At 35.5% G+C, this 8,214-nt stretch overlaps 1 long non-coding RNA gene across 3 annotated transcripts; it reads left to right on the top strand.

Annotated features, from left to right (window-relative positions):
* Positions 1–1,232: 1,232 nt before the first annotated feature.
* On the top strand, positions 1,233–7,788 carry LOC117301053. 3 transcript variants are annotated; one of them, XR_004520256.1, is made up of 5 exons: positions 1,233–1,322; positions 2,727–2,819; positions 3,237–3,327; positions 5,874–5,944; positions 6,914–7,788. It is a non-coding gene; the product is annotated as an uncharacterized LOC117301053 (long non-coding RNA). The 3 variants fall into 3 exon arrangements; XR_004520257.1 differs by having other exon boundaries at positions 5,874–5,964; XR_004520258.1 differs by lacking the exon at positions 2,727–2,819.
* The last annotated feature ends 426 nt before the right edge of the window (positions 7,789–8,214 follow it).

The following is an 8,214-nucleotide window of genomic DNA, read 5'->3' as shown; positions in this document are numbered from 1 at the left end:
ACCACGTGACGCGCTCTCCACCAATAGGAATAGCGAATGAATGCTCATTTACATGCAGATACCATTTACAAAACAGTTACAAAAAACAATAGTTAAGCTAGTTTAGTCAAAGTCGTTGAAAGAATGAATTTAAGCATTTACACAAACTTTAAAGTTAAATCAGGTGAAATAATGAAAGCAAATATTATATTTTATCCCATTAATTTACATTGGTTAAATATGTATATTGGTACAACCTTCTGTCAACACACCCTCATGGCAGTGCACCTGCAAATGCGTCTTTCTCTGCGCAGAATAAAAATGGTGGAGTCTCTTTTGTGATTGGTTAATGTGAAGGGTGGAGCTTAACAGAGTTTTCTATTTCAATTCAGCAGGTTAATTGTCTCATAGTTTTAAACAACTTTTATGGCCTATACAATTATTGCTTTTGTTTATCAAATTCTTTGAAAGATCACAGTATTTTGTTACAGTAGCGTAGACCAGATGTATACTTTATGATGATAAATTTGTAATAAAACAAATCACAAACTACATAAACGTAAATTCCTGGCTTTATTTAGACGAAAATTAAGAATATCCCCCCCCCCCCCAATGGGTGGATGGGTAAAAATACCATAATAAATCGAACATTATGGTATACAAACCATGAACATGCAATAAATATCTACATGTATAATGGTTTATAAACCATGAAAATTGAGGCATTAAAAAATATGGTTTGTAAACCATGATTGAAGCATCGAAATCATGGTTTACAAATCATTGTTTATATAAACAACCAAAAATTGAAGCATACAAATCATGGTTTACGAAATTGCTGTCATAATGAGTGGTTGAATGAAAGGTTTGTTCGTTTTGGTGGTTTTTTTTTAGTGTCAACCTCGGAGAGAAACACAAATCCCTTCTTTCAGAAAAAAAAATCAGGCCATAATTTGAGATTTTAAGACCAAAATAAAGTGACATATAATGCGATAAGCTACCTTCTAATTCTGCAAAAAAAACTCAAAGGCATTTCCAATTGATCATCTTACTCTATTGTTTATTTACGTTGTGCCATATATTTTTATAAAATAAAACAAAACTTGATTGTTTTACTTTATTAATTTGTATTGGGGTAGGCCTATTGAAACTTCCGATAAAAGACTGACCAATGAAAACAACTGTTCTGAAATCGATGATCACGTGACTCCACCACAATGCACAGCTCTATTCAAAGACAAAATGGACGGCGTCAACACGTCTCGAAAGATGGTACTTTAGTGTCCAACAAATTGAAGATTTTACGGGATTTCCAATGACACGACTACCATAAAAGCGTAATGGTGAGTTACTTGATTGTGATAATGATGATGTTGACTGGTGTTATGGGTTTTCTACAGGATAGTAGGAAAATTGTCCACAATCAAAACCTAATTGATTTCTTTTTTATTTAATCATCTATCCAAACTTGTTTACAATTACACTTGCACTTAATCGTGTGTTGAAAGTTTTGGGTTTACATTGCGAAGGGATAGTCCGCCATTTTCAGTGCTAATGCATGCGCGACTGGAGAGCGATGTCATGTTTTTATTACTTTTATTGGTTGGTATTTTATTGAATATTCAGAAGCTAGTATGGCGGGCAAAATATATCAAAATCTCAATAAATTTATATTAAAAAATTTAACAAATTTAATTACATTGTGGTCCTAAGACATGCTATTGATATGGCTACTATACTAGCCTACTACTATTCTAAGTACTAGATTAGAATCCGGAGATTCAGACCAGCAATGTTTGGTTTCAGGAGATAAAAGACAAATCAGTCAAATGTAGACAATACTTACTTGGACACATTACACTTGCACTACAGACTAAACATTAGCCTACTCCACTATTAAGCTGTGACAAAGTGACAATAATTATGCTCCTGCCAAACTTTCAGCCAATCAATTGCAAGACCAATCCTTATTGGCCAACCATGTAAACCAAACCAACACAAACCTTTGTAAGCAACGCTCCCATTGGTTGCTGAATACCCAACACAACCATACATAACAACACACACACACACAACACACCATCATGTTAATGCAAGCAATAGGGAAAAACCTAGACTGAATACCAAGTCTCCCCCAGACTCATGAGAGCTAACACCAACAGGGAGAAATATGTATAAAGAATGTCATCGCTTACACGATAAAATGAATTATATATTACGTTTATCAAAATTTATTACAGTCCACAATCAAAAAACAATTTTTCTTTTAATTTTAACATAAAATTTAATTGTTTTCCCCCATATTGGCACGCCATAGAATCCCTACAACCACATCACATGATCTATCTAGAAACTGAAGGAGAATGAAACTCAATCTGGCAGATTTGCGATTTTTTTTAATGCCAAAATTGGCTTAAACTGCTGTACTTACCCCTTGCAGTGTTTTTTATTTTTCTGCTCAAATTGGCTAAAATTGCTGGACTTGCCACTGGCGATTTATTCATTTTTAAGCCCGTACTTATGATTTTCTTTTAAACTTGTCTACAACAACAAATTTGTATTTTTATGCCCAACTGGCTAAAACTGCTGGACTTACCCCTTGCGATTTATTTTACTGCTTCGCTTACCCCTTTTGATCTTTTTACATTTTGGGCCCAAATTGGCTACAACTGCTGAGCCTAATCCTTGTGATTTTTTTTATTTTAGATGCAAACTTATTTTGTCCTTTAAAATGTTTTTCTGTGTAGTTTGTCTGTCCGCCATCACATGAAGATGTCAAGAGATCACCATTAACAAAGCTCATAATGATCTGAATAAGATGTAGGCCTATAACTAAGAAGGTACATTTATAATTCTTAACAACAGTTTTTGTTGGCCTTTGAAGGATGTGATTGCAAATGGAGCTCCACATCAAAAGAACTAGCGCCCAGATTAAATGCATCTAGCTAAAAAGGCTTACAATGCAATGTATTTTACTAAGCCTCAAATAATTAATGGCTCAAGTATGAAAAACCTGCCCTACTTGCTCCCTGATATTTTTATTTTATTTTTGGCCTAATTTTGATAAAACTGCTGGAATTACCCCCTTTTGAGTTTTTCAATTTGAGACTCAAATCCGATAAAACTGCTGGACTTACCCCTTGTGATTTTTTAGATATTAGGCCCATATTCAATTAAAACTGCTGGACTGCCCTTGCATTTTATTTTTATTTTAGATGCAAACTTATTTTTGTCCTTTTAAATGTTTTTCTTTGTAGTGATTGTCCGCCACCATCATGAAGATGTCAAGAGATCACCAGTAACGAGCTCACAATGATCTGAATAAGATGTAGGCCTAATACTAAGAAGGTACATTCATAATTCTAAACAATTGTTTTTGTTGTCCTTTGACGGATGTGTTTGCAAATGGAGCTCCACATCAAATGAACTAGCGCCCAGATTAAATGCATCTACCTAAATTTGGCTTATCATCTTGCAATGTATGCTTTGTTTTTAATAGGACAAAGGCATTTTTCCTTGGTAAAGGGCACCCTATGAGCAAGGCAATTACCAGAGGGGCATGGCATATTAAACTTCTGAACTTACTCAGCTTGAGATTTTTTTTCAATTTTAGGCCCAAATTCAATAAAACTGTTGGACTCCCCCCCCCCCCCCCTCCCCCCACTTGTGATTTTTTTCAAGTTTATGCCCAAATTCAAGAAAACTAGGCCAAAATTCCATAAAACGGCTGGACTTGCCCCTTGTGATTTTTTTCAATTTTAGGCCCAAAACTTACCCCCTTGTGTTTTTTGCTTTTGTTAGGCCCATATTTGCCAAAACTGCTGGATTTACCCCCTGTGATTTTTTTCAATTTTAGGCCCAAATTCGATAAAAGGGCTGGACTTACCCCCTTGTGATTTTTATTTTATTTTAGGCCCAAATTCGATAAAACTGCTCGACTTACCCCTTGTGATTTTTACGATTTTAGGCCCAAATTTGAAAAAACTGTTAGACTTAGCCCTTGTGCTTTTTTTAAATTTTAGGCCCAAATTTGATAAAACTGCAGAACTTACCCCTTGTGATTTTTTCAATTTTAGGCCAAAATTCGGATAACTTTCCGTATGGCGCCACCACCTTTTCACTTATTTTTACAAAAAGGGATATCTCATTGAGGTAAATTAGATGCTATACTATTTCATATCGAATGAAAAAGTGGTGGCGCCATACGGAATGTTTCCCCAAATTTGATACCCCCTTGTGATTTTTTTAATTTTAGGCCCAAATTTGATAAAACTGTAGGACGTACCCCTTGTGATTTTTTCGATTTTAGGCCAAAGTTTGATCAAACTGCTGGACGTACCCCTTGTGATTTTTTCGATTTTAGGCCCAAATTTGATAAAACTGCTGGACCAACCCCTTTTGATTTTTACAATTTTAGGCCCAAATTTGATAAAACTTCAGGACTTGCCCCTTGTGATTTTTTCGATTTTAGGCTCGAATTTGATCAAACTGCAGGACTTACCCCTTGTAATTTTTACAATTTTAGGCCCAAATTTGATAAAACTGCAGGACTTACCCCTTGTGATTTTTTCGATTTTAGGCCCGAATTTGATCAAACTGCAGGACTTACCCCTTGTAATTTTTACAATTTTAGGCCCAAATTTGATAAAACTGCAGGACTTACCCCCTTGTGATTTTTTTTGTGATGTTTTTAATTTTAGGCCCAAATTTAATCAAACTCGCTGGACTTACCCCTTGTGATTTTTTTCGATTTAAGGCCAAAATTCGATAAAACTGCTGGACTTACCCCCTTGTGATTTTTTTTGTGATGTTTTTAATTTTAGGCCCAAATTTAATCAAACTCGCTGGACTTACCCCTTGTGATTTTTTTCGATTTAAGGCCAAAATTCGATAAAAATGCTGGACTTACCCCTTGTGATTTTTTCAATTTTAGGCCCAAATTTGATAAAACTGTAGGACGTACCCCTTGTGATTTTTTCGATTTTAGGCCAAAGTTTGATCAAACTGCTGGACGTACCCCTGGTGATTTTTTCGATTTTAGGCCCAAATTTGATAAAACTGCTGGACCAACCCCTTTTGATTTTTACAATTTTAGGCCCAAATTTGATAAAACTTCAGGACTTGCCCCTTGTGATTTTTTCGATTTTAGGCCCGAATTTGATCAAACTGCAGGACTTACCCCTTGTAATTTTTACAATTTTAGGCCCAAATTTGATAAAACTGCAGGACTTACCCCCTTGTGATTTTTTTTTGTGATGTTTTTAATTTTAGGCCCAAATTTAATCAAACTCGCTGGACTTACCCCTTGTGATTTTTTTCGATTTAAGGCCAAAATTCGATAAAACTGCTGGACTTACCCCCTTGTGATTTTTTTTGTGATGTTTTTAATTTTAGGCCCAAATTTAATCAAACTCGCTGGACTTACCCCTTGTGATTTTTTCGATTTTAGGCCCGAATTTGATCAAACTGCAGGACTTACCCCTTGTGATGTTTTCGTTTTTAGGCCCGAATTTGATCAAACTGCAGGACTTACCCCTTGTGATTTTTTTTATTTTAGGCTTAAATTTGATAAAACTGCAGGCCTTACCCCTTGTCATTTTTACGATTTTAGGCCCAAATTTGATAAAACTGCAGGACTTACCCCTTGTGATTTTTTTCGATTTAAGGCCAAAATTCGATAAAACTGCTGGACTTACATCTGCCCCTTGTGATTTTTTCAATGTTAGGCCCAATTTCGATAAAACTGCTGGACTGATTTTTTCCCCTCGATTTTAGGCCCAAATTCAACAAAACTGCTGACTTTCAATTTTAGGTCCAAACTTGAGAAAACTGCTGGACCTACCCCTTGTAATTTTTGTAATTTTAGATGCAAATTTATTTTGTTTTCTTTGTAGTGTTTGTCAGCCACAGTCATGAAGATGTCAAGAGAGCACCAGTAACAAGCTCATAATTATCTGAATATGAGGTAGGCCTATAACTCAAAAGGTAATTACTAATTTACAACAATTATTTTTGTTGGCCTTTGTTATAAAAGCGAGGTCTGATTTATAAACAATACACCCACAAAATGGGCTGTTTGATGCAGCATGGTGCTGCTAGTCTTGATACAACAGTAGTCCTGATTGTTTTTTTATTATTTTTTTATTATTAATGTTTTTTATTTATTTATTATTATGATTTCTTTTTTTTTTAGGGGGGGGTGTCTGTATCAATGTCTGTATCAATGAAAACCTCTTTAAGTCAGTATTCAACCCAAAATATCTTGCTTAATCAAGGGATTGCCTACGAAACTATAACTGCCCAATAAAACCTTAACTTGACAATAGGAAAGACAACAAAAGGTTCTTATACTTGGACTTGTTGCTGTCTTGTGAGAAAATTAAGGCACTGACCATGAATTGCAGAACCTCGGCCGTTAGCCACGGCCAATAAATAATCTGCCAGGGTATAATGTAGGTATCCCAGGATACTATCATGTCTATTTTGCCAAATACAACGAGAAACTATTGTGGCAGCGTCTCTTGTCTGCCACACATAACAAACGGACAACAAAAGTTCTGGAACTGGGGGATAAGGCAAAAAGGGGTGAATTGTTTAACTGCTACTTTTCTGCCCCACTGTTATGGGTAAAACAAAGTGTATCACCTTAGGTGCATGCCTGTGGTTTTTAAGCTTTTGGTTCTTGTGATTGATTAGCTTAGTGCTAGCTTGGTATCCTGGGACCCGCACGTTGGTAGCCCTGCTAATTGAACAAACCTTACAAGGATGAATAGGCCAAATTTGAAACTGAAATATAATGCTTGCAATGGTGTACTTAACTACAAGATTCCGCTAGAATCTTACTCTGTTCAATCAGATTATTAAAACAAGACTTATTCAAGAATAATTGAATATCTTCTTTTCTTTTACATATGAATCAACTGCATCTCCCAAGGAACCATGTCATCCATGAAGCAGCATCTAAGTCAACAGTGTCAGTTCGTAAGCAAGGCCTGAATGAATGAAGCCAGGCCTGAATGAAAGAACCCAGGAAGATTCAAGCTTCAAGCTTCGCTGAATGGAGCGCTGACACCTGTTGCAGCCTTGGAATTTTCAACATATGAACATGAACATGAACACAACTGATGTTTGTACCAAATTTGTTATCAAATTTTGCTTGAAATTTCAACAAGGCTACGGTATATAAAATAACGCTTGGTAAATATTGAATTTATCTGCCCAAAAATGCAACATGGCGTATTTAACAAAAAGCATTGCGAATTTATCCTTTTTTGCTCAAGTTTTTGCACAGTGTTGCCCAAAATTTCAACAAAGCTTTAGCCTTGCGTATTTTAAAATTTTGCTCGAATTTTGCCGAAGGCTACCTTACGTATTTATCAAATTTTGCTCAATTTTGCTCAAATTATGCCCAAAAGTGCAACAAGGCTATAGCCTTGCGTATTTATCAAATTTTGCCTGAAAATTCAACAAGGCTTTATTTTGCTCAAATCTTGCTCGAAAAAATCAACAAGGCTATATAGCATTGCATATTATTTATCCATGTTTAGCCTGAAAATTCAACATGGCTTCATTTTGCTCAATTTTTGCCCTGAAGGGCAACAAGGCTTGCGTATTTATCAAGTTTTGCCTGAAAATTCAACAAGGCTTTGTTTTGCTCAAATCTTGCTCGAAAAATCAACAAGGTTATAGCCTTGCGTATTTATCGAACTTTGCATGAAAATTCAACAAAGCTTTATTTTGCCCAAAAGTGCAACAAGGCTATATATAGCCTTGCGTTTTTATCAAATTTTGCCAGAAAATTCAACAAGGCTTTGTTTTGCTCAATTTTTGCCCAAAAGTGCAACAAGGCTATATAGCCTTGCGTTTTTATCAAATTTTGCCTGAAAATTCAACAAGGCTTTGTTTTGCTCACATTTTGCCCAAAAGTGCAACAAGGCTATATATAAGCCTTGCTTATTTATCCAATTTTGCCTGAAAATGCAACAAGGCTTTATTTTGCTCAAATTTTTCCCAAAAGTGCAACAAGGCTATAGCCTTGCATTTTTTATTAAATTTTGCCTGAAAATTCAACAAGGCTTTGTTTTGCTCAATTTTTGCCCAAAAGTGCAACAAGGCTATATAGCCTTGCGTATTTATCCAATTTTGCCTGAAAATGCAACAAGGCTTTGTTTTGCTCAAATCTTGCTCGAAAAATCAACAAGGTTATAGCCTTGTGTATTTATCAAACTTTGCATG

This window comes from Asterias rubens, chromosome 16 (assembly GCF_902459465.1).
Source record: "Asterias rubens chromosome 16, eAstRub1.3, whole genome shotgun sequence".
Lineage (NCBI taxonomy): Eukaryota > Metazoa > Echinodermata > Asteroidea > Forcipulatida > Asteriidae > Asterias > Asterias rubens.
This window is presented reverse-complemented; position numbering and strand designations above follow the sequence as displayed.